Source organism: Camelus dromedarius, chromosome 8 (assembly GCF_036321535.1).
Source record: "Camelus dromedarius isolate mCamDro1 chromosome 8, mCamDro1.pat, whole genome shotgun sequence".
NCBI classification, from domain to species: Eukaryota; Metazoa; Chordata; class Mammalia; order Artiodactyla; family Camelidae; genus Camelus; species Camelus dromedarius.
The window spans coordinates 79,714,795-79,735,219 of record NC_087443.1 but is presented as its reverse complement, the minus strand read 5'-3'; the positions used below and the strand labels follow the sequence as shown (position 1 = coordinate 79,735,219).

General features: G+C 48.3%; 1 long non-coding RNA gene across 2 annotated transcripts in view; it reads right to left on the bottom strand.

Annotated features, from left to right (window-relative positions):
• Positions 1-15,950, bottom strand: part of LOC135321877 (uncharacterized) — a 99,168-nt gene extending 83,218 nt beyond the window's left edge. For both annotated transcript variants that reach the window (XR_010382064.1, XR_010382065.1), the window contains exon 1: positions 15,783-15,950. This is a non-coding gene — a long non-coding RNA (uncharacterized LOC135321877). The remainder of the gene's footprint in view (positions 1-15,782) is intronic.
• Positions 15,951-20,425: the final 4,475 nt, after the last annotated feature.

The following is a 20,425-nucleotide window of genomic DNA, read 5'->3' as shown; positions in this document are numbered from 1 at the left end:
TTAGAAAGTGTGTATTCCTCACTGAACAAAATTCTGTGTGCATTGCTTGTTAAATCACTGAACTCCCCTTGAGCTGTTACGAGTGATCTTTCTAATTCTTCATTTTATTAGAGCAGCTTCTCAAAACAATCTAGAGTTCTGGGTAGAATTTCTGCATCAGACTCAAAATTCTGTACACATTTGAAAGAAAAATCCCCAATTGTAATTACTCCACATTTCAGCTTTTAAATTAATAAAAGTAATCATTCCTTTTGAGTATGAATAACGTTATCTTACAAATGATAAGAAAATAGTGACCTAAGGCTGGCGTTTTCCCCTCTCAGAAAATCCGCACACTGCCTTAACTGTTGGCAGCCAGCAGTTTTCTGGGCCGTGGAGCCGGGGCGGTCACCGCACCTCCCATGTGGGATCTCCCACAGCTCAGGCCACACGAGGAGACCCTCACTGCCTCTGATTCCTTCTTTCCCATTGGACTTTCTCCCACCACCATCTCTTTTCCCTGAGGCTGGCCCTCTGCGTCTAGTCTCAGAGCCCAGGAACGCGTAAGGTCCCCAGAGTGCATTACAGGGGAGGAGTCCGGGCCGGGACCCAGAAGGAGCTTTGGTTTAAGGGAGGAAGAAAGTGAAATTCTTGTGGACTGCGAGGTTCACCTGTGTTGGCTTATTTCTTTCTCATAGTTTCCCTGAGAAGCAGGCTCAACCCTTTCACAGGTGAGAAAATCGAGGCTCAGAGACATTCAGAAACTCCTGCGAGGCCACGCGGCCCACTGCAGAGCCAGGCCCCCAGTCTGCTCCGCCTCATTCCAAAGCCCCTTCCTTTCAACTGAGCACTTAACCCAGGTTGTAGGAACTCTGCGTCTTCTGCTGGACAAACTGACCATGTCCAACCTGGTCTGAGACCCCATCAGGATGTCCCCTGCTAGATCAGGGCCAGCCCCACGATGTAAGGCCAACAGCCACCTACATGCCCACCCCACACCTTGGGCAACTTTGTAAATGGCAAACCAATGCCAGATTCATGTGAAAGTTAAAAACACTAGAATTCAAATAACAGCTGTGCCAGGAGCTTTGTTAAGAAACCCTTCGGTTCTCTCAGGCTCTAACAACCCTGCCGTGTCAGTGTTATCCCCATTTTAGAGATGGGAAAACTGAGCCCTGTGTGGGCTGAGTGGTTGCCAAAGACCAGGGATCTGGGATCCAGCTCAGTGCAAGGCCCTTGTTCTCTACCCCTTCAGAAGTAACCACGACCCAGGTCACTAGCCCCAGGCCCCGATACTCTGTGTGCCCTCGTGGTCCCCTTGCATCCAGCCTGCTCCTCCTGCAAAACCTACATCGTTTCCCCTCAGAATCAGGACGATCTGTACTCCTGTGAAGCTGGGAATTTAAAGGATTTCTCCCTAAGCCTGGTAGTGAGGGCCAGAGGGCGGGCCTTCTCTTAGACTGTTCACAGTGTGGTCCCCGAAGGTCCCAGCATGGCTCTTTGGGACCTAAAGATGGACAGTGAATATTAGCTGAAATGCCTGTTCCTATACGAGGTGACACCCCCCGTAGCATCAGCCAGTGCCACCTACTGCATGAGTGATGTTCCCACTTGCGGGAGGGGGTTGGGGGCAGGTGAACTTACCCTTATCCGTTACATCATGTTCTGGTTTATATGGAACAGACCAAGAAACACTGAGATGTACTTTGAGATTTTTAAATAAATTATGATTGAATTCCTGTCAGCTCATTTGATCACCATAATTCTGCCATTATTCCAAGGGATTTTTCTTTTCTTTTTTTGAACTAAACTGAGTTCCGGGGCTCTACCATTGGTGGAAGGAGTGAGTGCTGGGCTGGGAGGTCTCTGTCCTCCAGCAGGGAGGGGGGCCCTGGAGGAGCCGCCAGAGACAAAGGAGCGGAAATTCCATTTCTTCTCCCTCCTGCTTTTACTTATGTATCTTCCTTTCTTCCCCTTCCTTCTCCTACTCGTGATGTTCTCCTCCCTGGAAAGTAGCCAGCAAGCCAGCCTGGCTGCCGGTGAGGGTGACGCTGAGCCTACTAAGAGACAAAACTGGGAAGATGACTGGTAACCGGAATCTAGTGCTCAGCCCTAAGTGCTGTGCCAAGAAATGTGGCTTTACTTCATGGTTACTGGGTGGGGGTTGGAGGGGAGGAGATGGAAACTGAGGCCCAGAGGGAAAAAAAAATGCCCTCTCCCCTAAGACAGCTAGTTTGGAATGGTTCTAGAAAGCCCAGATGGGAGCATCCGCAGGTCATTTGGAAATTCGTTCACCAATGTTCTTGCTCATTTCTTTAGCAATCATGCTTTGCGGACCCACTAAGCACCCATCACTGCTCAGGGCTAACAGCAAACAAGTACCCTGTGCAAATCCTAAGGGAGGTACTCCATAAAAACCAGCGGCTGCAGAAAGGTAAGGAAGAACACCAAGGAGAAAGGAAGGCGGGCAGCGGGAGGTGGGTCTGCAGGAGGGCGAAGGAGAAAGTGGAGGTGTGGGCGTGGCTTTAACTCCCTTGTTCTCGCCTCATCTCCTTTTTCTGTGTTTCTTCCTTTCTCTGTTGCTCTGGCCGCGCATGTGCAGGAGCTGAAGGGGGAACAGCATTCATAGGCACGAAGGCTCCAGGGGAGGAAGCCCCCTCAATTGTACTCCTCCTTTGAAACCTGTCGGTGCAACAGTTGCAGATCCCAGCAGGAGGGCACCCACCCAGCTGGTACACCCTGAGGGTCCCTACTGTCAGGTCAGCTGTGCTTCTCCTGGACCCGGGAGGCAAAGACCTTCCTTCCTGGAGCCAGCCAAGTGTTCACACTGATTTACTGTTGGGCGTTGAAACTATTAACTTTTGTTTTTAATTATGATGGTTTGCTGAGCTCTGGAAAGCCCTGGTTGTGAGTTAGCTGCTGTAAAAATGTGAAAGGAAAGCAGCCCCACGTCAGTTGCCTGAGAGCAGATGATAAAATCGCTTTCCGTGTTTGCAGAAGGGATCGCCTCGGTACAACAGTCCAATGATGGAGAAGCAACTCCAGAACAGGCACTGAACTTCAGCTGCACTTGACGGCTCCAGCCTGAAATGAACGCTGCCTTCAGGTGATGAGAGGTTTCCTGTTGCAAAACAAAGGGGCTTCCACTCTGGGAGGGCAGACTCTGCTCCCGCTGTGACACAGCCTCCACTGCTGGCAAATGGGCAACCATTCATGTAATGGCCTCGTCCATCATCTCTTGCTTTATTATTACTTCCATTACCCAAGCAATTAGGAGCAAGTCGGAGCCGATCACGGAGCCCGAGAAATGTAAACTTTTATGAACAAGAGGGCGGCCGCCTGGCTTCTGTCACGGAAGGTCATTTCCATAACAAATGATAATTCTGCACACGTCTGGCCCCAGGGACAACCAACAGGCTCAGCCTCTGACACGCCAAATCCAGAGTCAGGCCACACTGGGGGCTCGGATGGGCCACAGCCTGAGACAGGGACAAGGAGGTAGCCTGGCGGCTTCCAACAGCATCCCCTTGGTTATTTGCCCTCTTCTGGTTTGGAAGAGAACGAAAAGACAACAGTAGGGGAGCAAGACAAGAGATAGATGGAGAATTTTTTTTAAAAATCACTGAAAGTCTGGTGCTGGGGGAAAGTGCAAAGCCGTGTTTATCCCCTCCCCGCCCCAAGCCCCCAGCCCTGTCTTTAGCCCAGCCGGACTCCTGTGCAGGGACTTCCCTAGCCAGTCATCAGTGCTGCCCTCCTGCTGACAAGGCTTCCCTCTGCCTCCGCTCCTCTCTGCTCCCCGCACAAGCCCAGGGAGAACCTGGAATCCCGGACACGGCAGGGCTCTCCCCTGCAGTCCCCAGGCTGGACCGCAGACGCCCCACACTCTCAGCAGGTCCACCCTCCCCTCTACCTCCCGCCATCCCCCGGTTCCCTTCAAGGACATGGAGACTGTTGGGGGATGAACTGTGTCCCCCTAAAATCCATAAGCTGAACTCCTAACCCCCAGCTCCTCAGAACGCGACCATATGGAGATGGGGTCTTCGAGGAGGGAACCAAGGTGAAATGAAGTCATCAGGGTGGGTCCTACTCCCATAAGACTGGTGTCCCTATAAGAAAAGGAAAGGACACCAGGGACTCATGCTCGGAGGAGAGACCACATGAGGAGACAGGGAGAAGGCGGCCGTCTCCAGGGCCAGGAGGGAAGCCCCAGGAGACACGAACCCTGCCGACACCTTGATCTTGGACTTCCGGCCTCCAGAGCTTGAGAAAATAAAACTACCGCTGTTTAAGCCCCCATGCAAATACATGTATACAATATGCTGCACGTATGTTTTTAGTTTACGTGGATGTACTGATCACTGTTACTAAGAACAGTTTAGACCTTTCCTTTTTTAAACTTACATAGTTATCAAAGGAATACAGCCAACCACAAAATAAGAATCAGCAGAATGCGGGACTCCAATCACAAAGGACAGACAGATGTGCTTACACATAGTCAAGAAATCAATTATCTAAGTTATAAATAACAAGTTGAACTTGAATTTTTTTTTTAATTATAAATTTGTCATCATGACAAAGTCAGGTGCTGCTAAGAAAAGTCAAAATCGAGGGGAAACACTGATGTTAAAAATACAGAGAGATGGAAAAGAACAGAAAATTAGGAAAGGTTACTGGGTTTGTTAATGAAGAGAGAGAGCCATCTCTGAGAATGGCACTTCTGTTAGTCCAAGATTGACACGGGGACTGGAGGGTTAAAAAGGGAAGGAATGAGAGCCCACAGAGGCCGTGAGCTGAGAATGTGCACAAACCTTCAAAAAAATTTTTCTAACTAACCCAATACTGCTGAGAGGACTAATGATAAATGAAGTGTGATTCCAGGATTTTTGGATTGAAGACTGAAAACTGCTAATACATCAATTCTCCCCCACATTATTATAAATTCAGTGCAGAATAACCAAGGCAGCCCTGAAGAAGAATGAACTTGGAGGGCACACATTGCCAGAAATAAAGAGATCCAAAACAGAAACAAATCAAACAAAAAACATGTATATTTAGGACCAAGTGATGCATCAATGCAGAGTAGAAAGGACGGTGCTAGGTCAACTGGATGTCCACTAAGAGGAAAACAAAACAAACAAAATACGTGTATATAAAATACACACACACTCCTACCTCACACCATTCGCCAAAACCAACGCAGACCAAGGTGAAATACAACTTTGTACATTTTTGTGAACTTGGAGGAGGCAAAGATTTCTTAAACAAGACCCCCAAAATACTACAAAGAAAAATCTCTAAATAGGACTGTATTACAACTAAAATTAAAATAAAAAACACCATCAAGAGGATGAAAAGCCAACCCACTGAGTAGATCATCCGTGTGTGTATGTACTTATGTGGGCATACGTGTACGTATACCTTTGTGTGTCACAAAGTACTGACATTTTGAATATATTTTTAAACACAAATTAATCAGAAAAAGACAGCCCAATAGAAAATCAGACTAAAACTTGAACAGAGACTTCACAAAAGAGAATAGCCAAAGGCCATTAAACGTGTGACAAGGTGCTGACAGTCATCCATCAGCAGGGAAATAAGCTGAAACCGCAGTGAGATCATATTGGTACCACCAGAAGGGCTCAAATGCAGGTGAGGGCTTGGAGTGACCCACGTGCTGCTGGTGGCTGTGAAAATTGGTACAACCACTCTAGAAAACGTTTCATCAGGATCTACTAAAAGTGAACGTACAGTTTTACCCACACTAGCAACTCCACTCTTAAATATATACCCAGCAGAAAAGAAGACACGTGTGCACCGAAAAGGCACGCACAAGAATGTTCACAGCCGGCAGGAAGCTCACAGCAGCCACAACCAGGAATCACCCACTGCAGCAGGACTGACAAAGAAGCTGTGATCTAGTCACACAAAGAAGCATCAAAGAATTAAAGATGCAGAGAGGCTCCAGCTGGAGATGTGGAGCTGGGGGGGTGTGTCTGTGCAAAAGGAAAGAAAACGGTATTTACAATTAACCCTGAGATGAAGGGGCTCTTGGTGTCATTTATTGACTTGAAAGTTTCAAGTCTTCCCACAGGAAGAGTCTGCAGACTGGACAGGACCGCTTTCCCTACGCTAATGTTAGTATCTGAAATAATGAAGAATTCTGCACAATCCCATGCACACACGTGTACTGCTCACCTTTGCAGGTAGACATGGCATCTTCAGGGACCTCCCCGGCTGCCCCCTGACTGTCCACAGGACACCTCCCCCAGTGACTCGGGAAAAACAGACCCCGGATAATCACCACCTGAGCCACGCAGGCTGGGTTCTGACCTGCCTGCCCTCAGGTTGTGAATTGACCTGCCTCAGAGGGCTTTTGTGAAGTTTAGAGGGTAAAATCCACCTTGATGACTCTCAGTCATCACGGTGCCCCAAGGAGAAATTCATCATGAGATCAAAGGTTCTGATTAAGTCGGTCTAGGGTAGGGTCCAGACCTGTGTTAAACTTTCTAGGGGGTTCTAAGGTGACACTGGGGCTGAGAAACACTGATCTGTACGATACTCTGCACACATAGCAAGTGTCTCACAAATGCTATGCTATTGTTATGATTGTTCTGTCATTATTTATCATCTTATTCATTCATTCACCCACTCACTCACTCAAGCTGCCCATCGCAAAAATCAGCAACAAGCCGCGGGAAGTTCTCCTCATTTCATACCCATCCCTGAACATCTCAAGTGTCAGGAACCGCTGTGGAGAACAACTAATAACTGATTAAGGAGAAAAAATGTGTAAAACTTCTTAGAAGCAGCGCCTGCCTAGTCTGTTTAATTCCAGCTCAAACAAGCCCTTCCTCTGAGATCCCAGTAAACGGAACAAACCTCCGACTGCCAGAGGAGCGGGCTGGGAGCAGGCACGGGGTCCTGCTAAGATGTGAGCCCACCACCCGGAGCAGGGGGTGTTCTAATCACGGTCAGCTTCCTGGAGCAAGCTTTCCCGAAGCTCACCTCCATCGCATCAGAGCTAACAATGAGACGCGTGCTTTCCCAGAGCCGAGGGCTGCGTCCGGGTCCTTCTGGTCACTGGGGAGCTACCTGTGGGTCCTTACTCCCTGGAGAAGCCATGTGTGTGTCCTGGCTCTGAAACCGTGAGGCTATACACGTGGTAGTAAGGACATGTGAACGTGGGCTCGGGGACTGTGTTCATCCCATGGGAGGAGCATCTAGGAGCCTGGAAACTGCAACCCTTATGCAAACTTCCTAAAGACTCGTGCCCAGGGTCTGGCTGAAGCTTGGTCTGGAATAGGGCCTCTGAGTCACAAAGCCCTGCGTCCCAGGACAGCCCCCTGACTTCTGTCTTGAGGAGCTGTGTTCTTCTGGGTCTGTGGGAGGCGCCGCCCCGGCGCCCCGAGCAGGGCCACAGAAAGAACGCTGGACCTCAGCCACCGGCGACTCTGAGCCCAAGCTCTGCCCCTGCACCTGTGGTGTCGATCACTGCCATCATTCTCTGATCACATCTGAGGATTATTTTCTCTCAATTAAATTATTATTAGCGCCTCTCGGTCCTGAGCAAAGAAAACGTGCATTTTGAAGGGAGATGAGCTCAAAGTCACAAACTTGAGGGGTTTTTCTTGGGAAAAGAGGGCCAATTAAACACATGCCCCCCCCCAAGTCTACTCAAACTACAGTAAGAGGGTTTCATTTCTTAATGAAAATAAAAATTAAAAATAAAAATGAGAGAGGAAAAAGTGAAAGGAGAAACAGACCCGTCTAAGGGTCAGGAACCAGGGTGGCTTCGGGACTCTGAACACCAAACCCGGAGCCAAAGACGGTGGACTGAAAACCCCCAAGTTCTCAAGGGAAATTATTGCCTACCTAGAAATGAAGTGACCATCAGGTGGAATAATGATGCTTTCAGACCCACAAGCTCTTAAAAATGTGCTTCCCACAAGTCTTTTCTCAGGAGATGATCAGCAGGTGTGCTTGAGATTTAGAAAAACAGAAGGAAATGTGTCCGGAACACAGGTCTAGGGGTCCAGCGGCGCAGGCGGGATGCCCCAGGACAGATGCTCTGGGAAAGGTCTCCCTCAGGAAGGTGAAATCCTGAGAGTGTGGGAGACACGCAGAGGCCTTGAGGGTTAACACGAATGACTTTGTGATGAACACACAAAGCTGAGCGACTGGGGGGGGGGTGGGCGGGGCCGGAAATCAAAGAAAACTGACTCCTGGAAAAATAAAACCGAAAAATGTGCAATAAAGTAAAGAGTGATCATAATTTACTCCATGGCTGAGCTTCGAATAGCATTTACGTAGTTATGAGCACGGCCCCTGCTGTGACCAGAACTGCCAGGTAAAGACAGGAAGCAGACAGATGGATACAAGGATGTGAGTGTGTGTGGTGGGCGTGGAGGGGACAGGTGTGCTTTCTCACCTTCACCGAGGAAAGCCTGAGTTTTCAGATGAGACACCCAGAAGGAGTGGTGCCAACACACAACACATCAGCACAACACAAAGGGGCTGGCCTCTGGCAGTAAGGACGCATGGACAGGGAGCTCTGAGTCAGAGGTGTGTGTGCCTTTTGACAAACCTTGTAAAACTATTTTGTTTTTTAAATCAGGTGCATGTATAGCTTTGATTTTAAAAAAAAAGTTAGATTGTCATTTCATTAGCTAGGTAACCACTGCCAGGCAGTATATTTATGATTAGGATCCTCTATAAAAGAACCTTCCTCGGAGAGTTTTTCTCAAGGTAAAATGAGATGATCCAAGTAAAGACTTTAGCAGATGCCTAAAACATAGTTTGCACTCCATAGATACCAGTCTGGTTTTTTGTAACAACTTCCAGGTGGACGGGGCTGCTCTAGGCCAGCTCCGGAGCCGGTGCAAGGACTGCTGGGGAAAGGGTGAAGGAGCCGCAGCACCCGCGAAACACCCCTGTGCCCCGTTAAGTCCAACCAAGGCCACCCACCAAGACCGAGAGACTCCTTCCCCTGCGGCCGCAGCTACGCCAGCAGTGCATGCCAGCAGGAGTACGAATTGCCTCTAAAATAAAAGGATACAAAGCTGGAGAGTGTGAGGTAGTTACTGGCTTTCCTTAATTGAAAAGAAAAAAGGACCATTCTTAGGAAAAAAATGTGCAGACTAGTTAAAACTCACGCAATGTAATGAACAGATCTCTTAGCTGTGCATACAGCAACATGCACCTGTGAGCACGCTTTTCTGACAGTGGCAGCTGGACAAATCTATGACCTGTTTAGAAGGGAAACTACAGTTAAGCCTGGCTAAATTCCAAGTCAACTTAAACAGTGTCCGACCACGACAGATAACAGGTGAGAGAGACGCCAGTAAATCATTCTTCAGTGCTCAAGTCAGTAGAATTGTCAAGCTGCGCCCGGAGGGTTTCCCCACCGTAAACAAGTAGAATCTTCAGCAAGACAGCACTGGATTGTGGTGATCCCAACTTCAACTAGGAAACAAAACTCCTTAGACCAACAACAGGTTACATTCTTTTTAATGTAACTCTAATCATATCAGCTTGTGAATCTTGTGATATTTCATTAAGTAAATATACATAATACAATCTGGAGCCAATGGTATGTGCTTGCATCTGTAAGAAACACAGATGGCCTAGGCTGTAAGTAAAGTCATAAGGAGGTGTTGAGAAAATACCAGTAAATTGGGGTTAAAGAAAAGAGCCATTAGAAGATTTGTCCATCAAGTTTCAAGTTTCATCAACTGAAGTGGGGATTCCTGAGATGACTGAAATCATGATTTCAAAAAGAGGAAGCGCTTGGATCTCAGGTGCACATGTGACTGCCAAGTGTCGCTTTCGTTCCCACAGGCTGGCCCTCTGCAACCGGGAGTCACAGACCCCCTGCAGAAAGGCCTCTGCTCTCCTGTCCGTGGGCTCCTGGAGGCTCCTCCTGACAGGATCCCATGTGCCCCCACCAAGCCCAGTCTCAGGATAGACTCAGAGCACATTTGACAAACATGAACTAACTCTCCTTGGTTGCAATGCTTTTCTCCTTGAGAAACTTAGTACTTTCAGAAAAATGAAAATTACCCTTGAAAAACAGATTTAGTAATAAAACAGCTGTTGACTTGAAACAAATAGATGCCAGATATTTCTCCAGCAAAGATGGGTTTGTTTGGGATCATCAGAGAATTGCAGTTCAGGGTCTGCAATCACGGCGAGCCACATGCGAGTCCCTGCACGGCAAGGGAAGGAGACGCTTTACAGAGAGGAAGAGGAGGTCAGGCGGGCTGCAGTGTACAAAGAGTGTAAGGCTTTTCACTGGCTGAGTCCTTGCAGGACAGGAGAGGAGTCTTCCTTCTTCCTGCTGGGCTGTGTCCTCACAGGACATGAGAGCACCCGCTTCTGGTCTCCCAACTCTATTTAATTGAGGGTTCTGTTCATTAATTTTTTTTTTTTTCACAGCAGAGCTGTTTCCTGTGGACCAGGAAGTCTTCCGAGTGAAACATCTCTGGGGCTTATCTGCTTCCACAGCCACGGGATCGGGACCTATCCTGACCCTAAGCTGCCCTTCAAGGCCAGGGAACCAAGAGTGGCCCTGTCTCACTCCCCTTGGCCATGAGCCTGGACATCCTGGAGGGTCTGGGCATCCGCAGAGCCGCCCCAGGTGGAGGCCACTGGGGAAGGGAGATGGTGAGGGCCCAGACGCGAGTGGGGGGAGGCAGGACAGACCAACTGAGGGGAGAGAATTGAAGAGTGAGCCCGTTTCTCTCATGGCAGAGCTACTTCCTTGGAATGTCCGTTATAGATTTTCTTGGGAATTTTGAAGTTGCTGTTCAATCTAAAACAATTATCTTGGGGAGGAGGGTGTAGCTCAGGGGCAGAGCGCGTGCTTAGCGTGCACGACGTCCTGGGTTCAATCCCCAGTACCTCCATTAAAATAGATAATTAGCTAATTACCGTCCCCCAAAAAGTAAAATTTTAAAAATAAATAAGTAAATAAAACAATTATTTTATCAAAATGCTTACTAAGGAAGCAACATCTCCTCTAATGAATAAAATTGGAGCCAAGCTTCGTTTGTCTTTTTTTTCCAGTTAGGGACATCTTATTCGAATACAGCACATGTTTAGGAATGTGCACAGGTCACAAGAACTCAGCTCAGGAAACTCCCACAGACTAAATACGCCCTTCTGCTCAGCACCCAGACAGCCTGAGGACCCTCCACCCAAGGGTGACCACAAACCCACAGACTGGCCTTGTCCAGTTTTGAATTTTGCACGAATGGAAGCCTATAGCAAGCACCTCCCGTATCTGGCTGCTTCGCTCAGTGTCATGTTTGCGAGGCTCGGGCGTGTGGGTGCGTGTGGGTGCACGTGGCTGCCGTCCGTGCACTCCTGCTGCTGCCTGGCATCCTGCTGTCCACCGGAGGCAGATGCTCAGGAAGGTCCTTTTATTTGGCTGTGACCAACATCCTACCTTCGTTCGTCTTTGGTGAGTGATATTGACCAGAAAGGCTTTTAAACTAGGAGAGAAAACATCTGCCTGAAGTTACTAAGAAAGCGGATGAAAACAGTGGTGCATAATACTAAATGCAGGGCTTCATTAATTAGCACCCCTGCCCCCCAAATACATCGCTTTACATGCAGAGTGTGAGAAGAGAGAGGTGAGTGGGCCGTGGTGAGAAAACAGTGGAATGACGTCAGAAAAAAGAAAGAAAAAAGCCCTGAGAGAGGGTCTCCCCCATACATACAACATTCTCCTTCCACTAAAAATGCGCCTGGTTAGAATTAATCGTCCAAAACCCTGAGCAAGTCAGAGGCACCGTCTGCAGCTGTGCAGCCCCGTCTCCGTTGTGATGGAAGTACCAAGTGCAAAGTCAGATCCTGAGGCTGGTTCGGCCCAACTCAGCCAAAGGTCACTCCTTAAAATGCAGGAAGGGGCTCTACAGGACAGCCCCGCGGCCCACCGAGCTTGGGAAACGGTGGTGAGACAGCGTGTTTCTGCAGAGCCTCCTGCCGATGCCTGTGCTCCAGGGCAGTGCGTGTGATGGGGCTTTAAGCAGGAAATAGGCTACACAGTGTTTCCCAAAGTCATCTGACCAGGGGACCCTTTTTCAAAGGGAGGGTCTTTCGAGACTCTAGTCACGGAACACACTTTGAGGAATCACTCATGCTGTAAACCTTGGGTGTGTTAGCCATTGCCGAAGCCAAAATGAACATGGCACGATTCCTGACCTCCAGGAAATGAATTAATAAAATCAGATGCCTCCCAAAAAAGGGATAAGAAAAGGAAAAAGAAATTAGGGCTTCCTGAGGGCCTGATCTAAGCCAGGTCGGGAGAGCGGTGGTCTGCCTGGGCTGCCGTACAAAGCCCTGAGGCCGGACAAGCAAGGAAATGTGTTTTCTTACAGTCTGGACGCTGGAAGGCCGAGACCTGGCTCGTCTCTCCTGAAGCCTCTCTCCTGGGCTTGGAGATGGCCGTCTGCTCCCTGCCGTCACACAGTCTTCTGTCTGTGAGTGTCTGGTCCTAGTCTCCTCTTCCTCTAAGGTCACCAATCATATTGGATTAGGACCCACCCTCATAACCCCATTTTAACTTAAGTGACCTCTTTAAAGACCGTATGCTTGAATGCAGTCACATTCTGAGGCACTGGGAGTTAGCACGCCACCAAAATAATTCAGCCCATATCAGCCATTTCACACCTTTTATCTCATGTAATTCTCAAAAGAACCCCCAGAAGTCAATGTTATTACTGCTTGCTTGTGAAAGCTGCTACTACAGTAAAAGATAAAAGGTGAGGAAGGAGGGTAAACCCGGGCCCACACCTCTCCAAAGCCCAGGTCCTCAGCCCCTCAAGCTGCTGCCAGCTCACGAAAACGCATTTGCATGCCAGATGAAGACTTACAGATCCGATGCAGAATATGAGCGAAAAACTGAACACGTATCTCTTTTGTAACATTTTAGAGATGAGTAACTATTTCTCGTTGGAAAAAAATATCCAATTACAAGCAGAACTTGCTAATGAAAAAAGTAATGATTTCAAAATTTTAATAATGTGATTATTTTAAAAACAAGTGCCACATGAGATGTTCTCAGTTTCTGGGTGCCCCTGTCATGGCTGTAATACGGCAGGTTTCCCTGCTCCAGCCGCGTTTCCCTGAGTCCGCCCGGGGGCCAGTGGACCCCGGAACAGACAGCATTCATCTCCTGACCACAAAAAGCAAATGAGGCAGCGGCCGCCTCCTTCACGGAGTGGTCCTTCACATGCAGAGAGGACGTCTGGAGCAGCGGGGTCACAGAAAGACCGGACTGCCGCCTGCGTTGGCACAGACTGCTTGTGTACGTGGACCAAGCCACCTCACCTTCCAACAGTCGGACCCGATCTGCCAAACGGGGATGACTCTTCCCCCTCGAGATTCCTCCCCTCAGGAAGTTTAACGGGAGAGCCCCGGAAATGGGGCGGGGTCCTGCCTGGCTCACAACAGACGGGAGACACTGCTGTGCCTTCCGACTCTGTTAGCATCGGTATTTGTAAATTACAATGCGAAATAAAGCCTCAGTCTGTGCTAAGCGTCAAGGGGCAAGGGCGCCCTCAGTGGGCTGGGGGAAGGAAGAGTGAGGGCCAGTTCCCCACAGGGCCCGCGTGCTGTGCACAACCAGTCCGTGCTGGCTGCAGAAGCCTTCACCTGTCAGGTTGTACGCTCGGCCCCGAGGTGGCCATTCGGCTATGGTACCTGAGTCCCAGCCCGCCATTCCCAGTCCCGGGAGGGACTCACAGCTCGGGGCCCCCAAGGCTCCCCACTGAGACAGATTCCAGAGCGGCTTCTCCACTGCTTTGTAATCAACTAAGCTGCCAAGGATTGAGATATCTGAAAAAATCAAAAGCGTGGAGGGCAGGGACTCCGAGAGCCATGAGAAGGAACCACGTAACTTAGCTGTTAAGAGTAAGGACATCAGGGTCAGACAAAGCCAGGGGATTCATGTTCCAGCCAAGCTGTGTGATCATAGAAGCATTATTAACCTCTCTGTGCTCCGGTCTCCTCATTTGTAAAGTGGGAATCAGGGCCAAATGAGAGAGGCACACAGGTGGGGGGAGGCGCTAAGTTGAAGGAGGTGCTCGCTCTCAGGGTCAGGCTGGTGGAGGGTCAGCCCCTGAGATCAAGTATTTCCTTAAATTTTGCACCCCAGGACCTCACATGGTCCTGCCCATCGTGAGAATAACCACAGTACCCAGGATATAGGGGAAACCTGCGGCGCTTAGCAGAGCGCCTGACACGGCACGGGCCTACGATAAAAATTACAATTATGTTAACTCGACACTCCACCCAGCAAGCTCAGGAATATAGATTCTAACAACCCTCACACCTCTATAGGTTCAGTCTGTCTCCACAGTTTACCTGAAGGACATTTCCAGAAGCACAGAAGTGGAATGTAACCAAAAATAAGGTGCATTCCTGGCCATACCAAAATGCTCCATCTTTGCGGTGGTTACTGCTCAGTCTGATCACTGAGACCTTCCTCTAGGTGGCGCACTATTCCACCACTCCGCGTAACACTCAGGCTCGGCCACAGTCCCTGTCTCACCTGTCAGCGCTGTATCGGAAAGCCTCTTGCGTGTTTTTCCCCTGCAGGCTGGGTGCCTATTGGCAACAAGAACTGTCATATTCATCCTTTTAACCCACTGCCTGACATTCAGTAGACACTTAATTAATGCCTGAAATACAGAATGGCTAATTGGGCAGATATGTCTAAAGTTTCCAAATTAAGTTTATAATAAAAAGTTAAAGTTTTATGATAATAAGTTATTGTTATAGCAGTAATAAGTCGTTCAAAGGAATTAGCTCCATGGTGTAATACTGACCTGAAGGCTCCATGAGACAGTTAAAGGCATTTCTCCCATAGTGTTCTGGAACAGACGTGCACTTAACTGCGTTCAGAGCTTTTTAGAAGGTAATGGTTTATATCTCCAGCAATCTTATTACAGCAGCAATTGGTTTGGGTTTGTTTTGAGGAGAGTCGGTGATTCCAGGAATAGGAGCAGCCAGGACCCTCTGGATCTCCCGGCCTCCTCCCGGCCGGGCGGTACCGCTCAACCCGCGCATTGGCACAAGCTACCGCGCCTACACTTCCAGGTTCGCTCAGCACAACTCTGAAAAGTGCAACGACCTCAGGCACAAACGCTAAATGGAAAGGTGGCAGTGTCCTCCCTTTAAAGTCGCATAAACGGGGCTCTATCTGGAACGACGAGTGTCCTTAGCACCAGTCCCAGCGGCACAGGGCGCAGCCCAGGTTCCGGACCCTCGCGGACCTCGCGCGTCCACGCACCCAAGGAGCCTGCCTTTCCACCCGAAGGACGCAGTGGCCCTGCTTGGTCGCCAGATGGCGCTGAGGCCCCAGCGATCGCGCTCCGGGGTCCACGTGAGCTCGGGCGGGCGGGGTCCCCTCGGAGTCCCCTCAGAGTCCCCTCGGCTTCACGGATACGGAGGTGGCGGCGGCGGGGACACTGCGAGGCCAAAGTCCCTGGCGTCTCGAACCCCTGCCGCTCCAGCCACTCAGCTCCAGCAGGCCTGGTGAAGGTGGCCTGATACTTTATTTTCAAGAAAAGCCAAAAAGCTGAATTTTTGTTTGAAATGCTAGCAATTGCTGTACTTTAAAATGTTTAATGGAAACTCCTTTAAGGACTTGGGGGCTAGGGAGGGGGCTTGTCACTTGGCGCATCTGGTTGCATGGAAGGCTGGCTGGGGACACAGCAGGGCTGAGGCTGCGAGGGGCAGGGAGACACCCAGGCCAGGGCCCTTAGCCTGAATTTAAGCCAGGATCACCCAGGAATTACCTGATCAGGAAGAAGGTGGGTCTGCGTAAAGGAACAGAAGAGAAGGTCTTGAACTTCACCCACGATGGAGTCAACTGGTGTTAGACTCACCCTCCCACGGCAAACAATTGTAAAAGGGAACAAAACAGGCAAGGCAGCTCTTAGCAGGAACTGGACCGCAGTCAGCACAGGCTGTCATCCTTGAGAGAAGGAAGCACATGATTGGAGTCACGTGCCTCCCGCCTCCAATTAATGCAGGGGTGCGGGGAGGTGAGACCACGTGGAGTGTAGTCAGCATCTCACTGGGCCAGCGAGCAGAGACTGGAGAGGAGGGCTGCTGAGAAAGATGATTTGTGGGGCCCGATGCTGGAGAAGGGAGAAGGGAGGCCGGGCAGAGACCTCAGCTGAGGGTCCTTGGCTGAGGGTCCTTAGCCAGGAACTGTACTTCACAAGCCCAGGCAAGACTCTGCAAGACCTGGCCATCCCTGAGTTGGGGGGAGGGCAGGGGAAAAAAGTCTGTCTGCCTAGATTTCTATATCCAAAGAAAATACCCCGTTAAAATAAGAGTGAATTAAAGACACTTTCAGGTAAGTAAAAATTCATTCTCAGCATACCAAGGAGACGTAACTTAGAACCACAATGAGACACTGTCACACACCCACAGAATGGCTAACATTAAGGAAACAGAACAGCAAATTCTGGGGAGGATGCGGAGCAGGGGGGCTGCCACACATTATTGTGGGGGTGGAAATGGTGTGACCGCGTTGAAAACTCTTAGGCAGTTTCTTCCTGTGAGCCAGCAATTCCACTCCTAGGCATTTGCCAAAGGGAGACGAAAGCATATTGCCACCAAAAGAAAGACAAAAGTGTGGAAGCAGCTTTATTCATTATATCCAAAACCTGGGAGCAATCCAAACACCCATCAACAGGGCATTTTGTAAGAGCATGTGTGATGGTATAAGCTGTGGTATATTCATGTGGTGAAATACTGTAAAGGAATTTTAAAAAATGAAGTCTTGGTATCTATATTGTGACAGGAAGGAAATGTTTAAACATATACAGAGGTTGCAGAAGTAACTTGATAAACTCCCATGTACCAATACCCAGCTTCAACAACTGAAATGTATGGGTGTCTGGTTCCAGAAACCACATCTCTTCCTCTATAAGCATTCCAGTGTATCTCTAACAGTTAAGGGCTCTTTTAACATAACAATACTATTGTCACAATAATAATGCTATTATCACACAAAAATATTCCCTTAATATCATCACTAGTCACTCAGCATCCCAGTCTCTCCAACTGCCTCATTGCTGTGTCCTTAATAGTTGATTTTCCCCAATCAAGTCCAGAAAGGCCCATAAGTTGCATTTGTTTGATTTTGAAATGCTTTTTTAATTTAGGTAAAAGTGTTCACATACCAGAACATGCAGATCTCAAGTGTATATTTCTGAGAGTTTGGGCTAATATAGACACTTGTGTGATCAACCCATCAAAATATAAAAGGCTTCCATCACCCCTGAAAGTTCCCTCCTGCCCCCTCGCGACCAGCATCCCCACCACCCAGCCCACTGGAAACCCCCTGATGTGACTTCTGTTGTAGTGGAGTTTTGTCAATTGTAGAAATCCACAGAAATGGACACACTGTCTATACTCATCTGTGTCTAACTTCTTTCACCCAATGTAATAATGTTTTTTTGAGATTCAGGCACAAGGTCATACATACCAAGAATTCAATCTTTTTTATTCCTTCATACTATTTCACCACGTGGATATAACACAGCTTATACCGTCACACATGCTCTTAGGAAATGCCCTGTTGATGGATATTTGGGTTGTTCCCAGGTTTTGGATATAATCAATAAAGCTACTTCCACACAAATTTTTGTGGGGTTTTTTTGTGTGTGGATTTTTGTTTGTTATTTGTTTTTGTTTTTATTTTTGCTTTTTGGTGGCAATATGCTTTCGTCTCCCTTTGGCAAATGCCTAGGAGTGGAATTGCTGGCTCACAGGAAGAAACTGCCTAAGAGTTTTCAACGCGGTCACACCATTTCCACCCCCACAATAATGTGTGGCAGCCCCCCTGCTCCGCATCCTCCCCAGAGTTTGCTGTTCTGTCGCCTTAATGTTAGCCATTCTGCGGGTGTGTGGCAGTGTCTCACTGTGCTTCTACATCGCATCTCCCTGGTGTATTGGGAATGAGTACCAGTCCTCTCAGTTTTTATTTACCTGAAAATGTCTTTATTTTACCTTTATTTTAATGGGATATTTTCCTTGGGTATAGAAATCCAGGTGGACGCCAGGTTTTGCAGAGTGTTGCCTGGGCTTGTGAAGTACAGTCCCCAGCTAAGGACCCTCAGCCAAGGACCCTCAGCTGAGGTCTCTGCCTGGCCTCCCTTCTCCAGCATCAGGCCCCACAAATCGTCTTTCTCAGCAGCCCTCCTCTCCAGTCTCTGCTCGCTGGCCCAGTGAGATGCTGACTACACTCCACGTGGTCTCACTTCCCCGTGCCCCCGCATTAATTGGAAGCGGGAGGCACGTGGTTCCAATCATGTGCTTCCTTCTCTCAAGGATGACAGCCTGTGTGACTGCGGGCAGCTCCTGCGAAGAGCTGCCTTGCCTGTTTTGTTCCCTTTTATAATCATTTGCCGTGGGAGGGTGAGTCTAACACCAGTTGACTCCATCGTGGGTGAAGTCCAAGACCTTCTCATCTGTTCCTTTAAATATGTCAGTTCCTCTGCCCTCTCTTTTGTTTCCTTGCAGCAGGTTGAAGAGACCATGTTCATTGTCCCAAAGAAGTTGCCCACATCGGGATTGTACCTACTGCCTCTCACCAGTGCTTTTTAACAGGACCCCCCTTTCTCATGTTTCCTGGACACTTGTAGTTCTGCCTAGAGGCCAGATTCCATTCCGGTTGGTTGTTGTCTGGACCCCTCGGAGGTCCAGGTCCATACTGCCCTTGGGTGCACGTAATGTTCAGTCCCCGTGATGTGAGTAGCCTGTGATGATCATTGCCTGGATTTATTTTTTCATTGAGGATTTGCAGAGCTGTGGTCTGCTTTTACAGTTTCCCTTCTCCAGTCCCTTGCAGGATGCATCCATAAAGAGAGAGGTTCCTAATCAGCTACGTGGGTGCCCTGAGGCACGGCTCATGCAAGAGAGGCAGATGAAACCTTTGCCTTCTCCCTTACTTTGCCAGAATGGGCTGATTTCCTTACATCTTCTGAAGGTGTCTGGTGAATTTAATTTCTTTCTTCTTTTTTTATTAATGAATCATTGTGAACTTGAGGAACTTAAATATATTTTATGTTTCAATTCATTTAATTTTTTTTTTTAACTGAAGATCAAAGTTTGCCCTCTTTGGACAGAGGGGGCCTCTTTGCAGTGGCTCCTGGGTCCTTTAGACATGATCCCAGGGGCTTCTGAGAGGACATCCCTCCTTTCTGGTGTGACAAGTTACTCTGGGTCATCCTGCCCAGTTCCTGTACCTAACACGGAATCCACCATTTTTATAAGGAAACTAGGTTTCTGTTGGTAGGAAACAGTATTGGGAGCCCACAATCTAGGAGGTAAGGACACTCATAGCTGTTGGGTCAGTTCAAGGTCGTTTTGGTGCCTAGATCAGGAAATAATGTCTTCTCTTTTACATTTTAAAAGAGATAATATACCATGTGTTCATACTGACATTCCCAATTCAAAACTTACTGTGACAAGGGCTCAGATTCTATTTTTTGATGTTTGATGGCAGGTTTTAAGCCTCACCCCTCGCTCCCCGCTCTGCCCCACATCTGAGCGGGCTGATAAGAAGGGCCAAATGCTCCCTCCTCCCAGCCAGCTAGCCCCTGCTTCCGGCTTCCGCTCCTGCCGGCCTCACTGCAGACCACAGTCAAACCCCAGTCAGGTTCCTTCCTTTCCTGGTACTCTCGACCCATTTCAGACCTGGTGAGAGGTCTGCTCTGCACCCCCAGAGGCTCAGCTATGTGAGTCACGAGACTTTCATACCTCTGAGGGCTGGGGGCGGCACCATCCGTCCTGACACACACATCACACTTGAGGTGAGGGGTCCCTCTTTGCAGGGGAGGTCCAGAATACCTCACTCTTTGATTTCATACTCATATCCCTTTTTTCTTAGGCTGAAAAACTCTCTTTCTAGTGGTGCTCACATAATTGCCTATTTGCTTTATCCTACTATAATAAGTTCAGAATAACGAGATCTGTATTACTGCCGATGCAATTACAGAACACTGCTTCATATTGTTTTCAGTTCCTTTATATCCTTAGGGAATGACCATCAAGGGATGTACCGTTAAATTACTGTGTTTTAAATGACTTTAAATTACTGCTCTTTGCGTGGCTCTGTTGCTGCTTGATGGTCAGTTTCCCTCTAATTTCTACTTTTAGGGTTTTCTATGTCGTTGATTCAATTGGTTTTATGTTTATATAAATACTAATATGATTCAAAAGTCAAATTTATCAAAGAAGATAAGTTCAGAAAAATCTAGCTTCTCTCTCTGTCTTTCCTCCTCCATTTTTACATTATATGCATTTTACATTATATGCATATTATATATGCACATATGCATATGTATACTATATGTATATTGTCTCATTTTAATAAGAGCAACTATGCCCGTATATTCACAAGCCCATTTCTTAGATAAACACT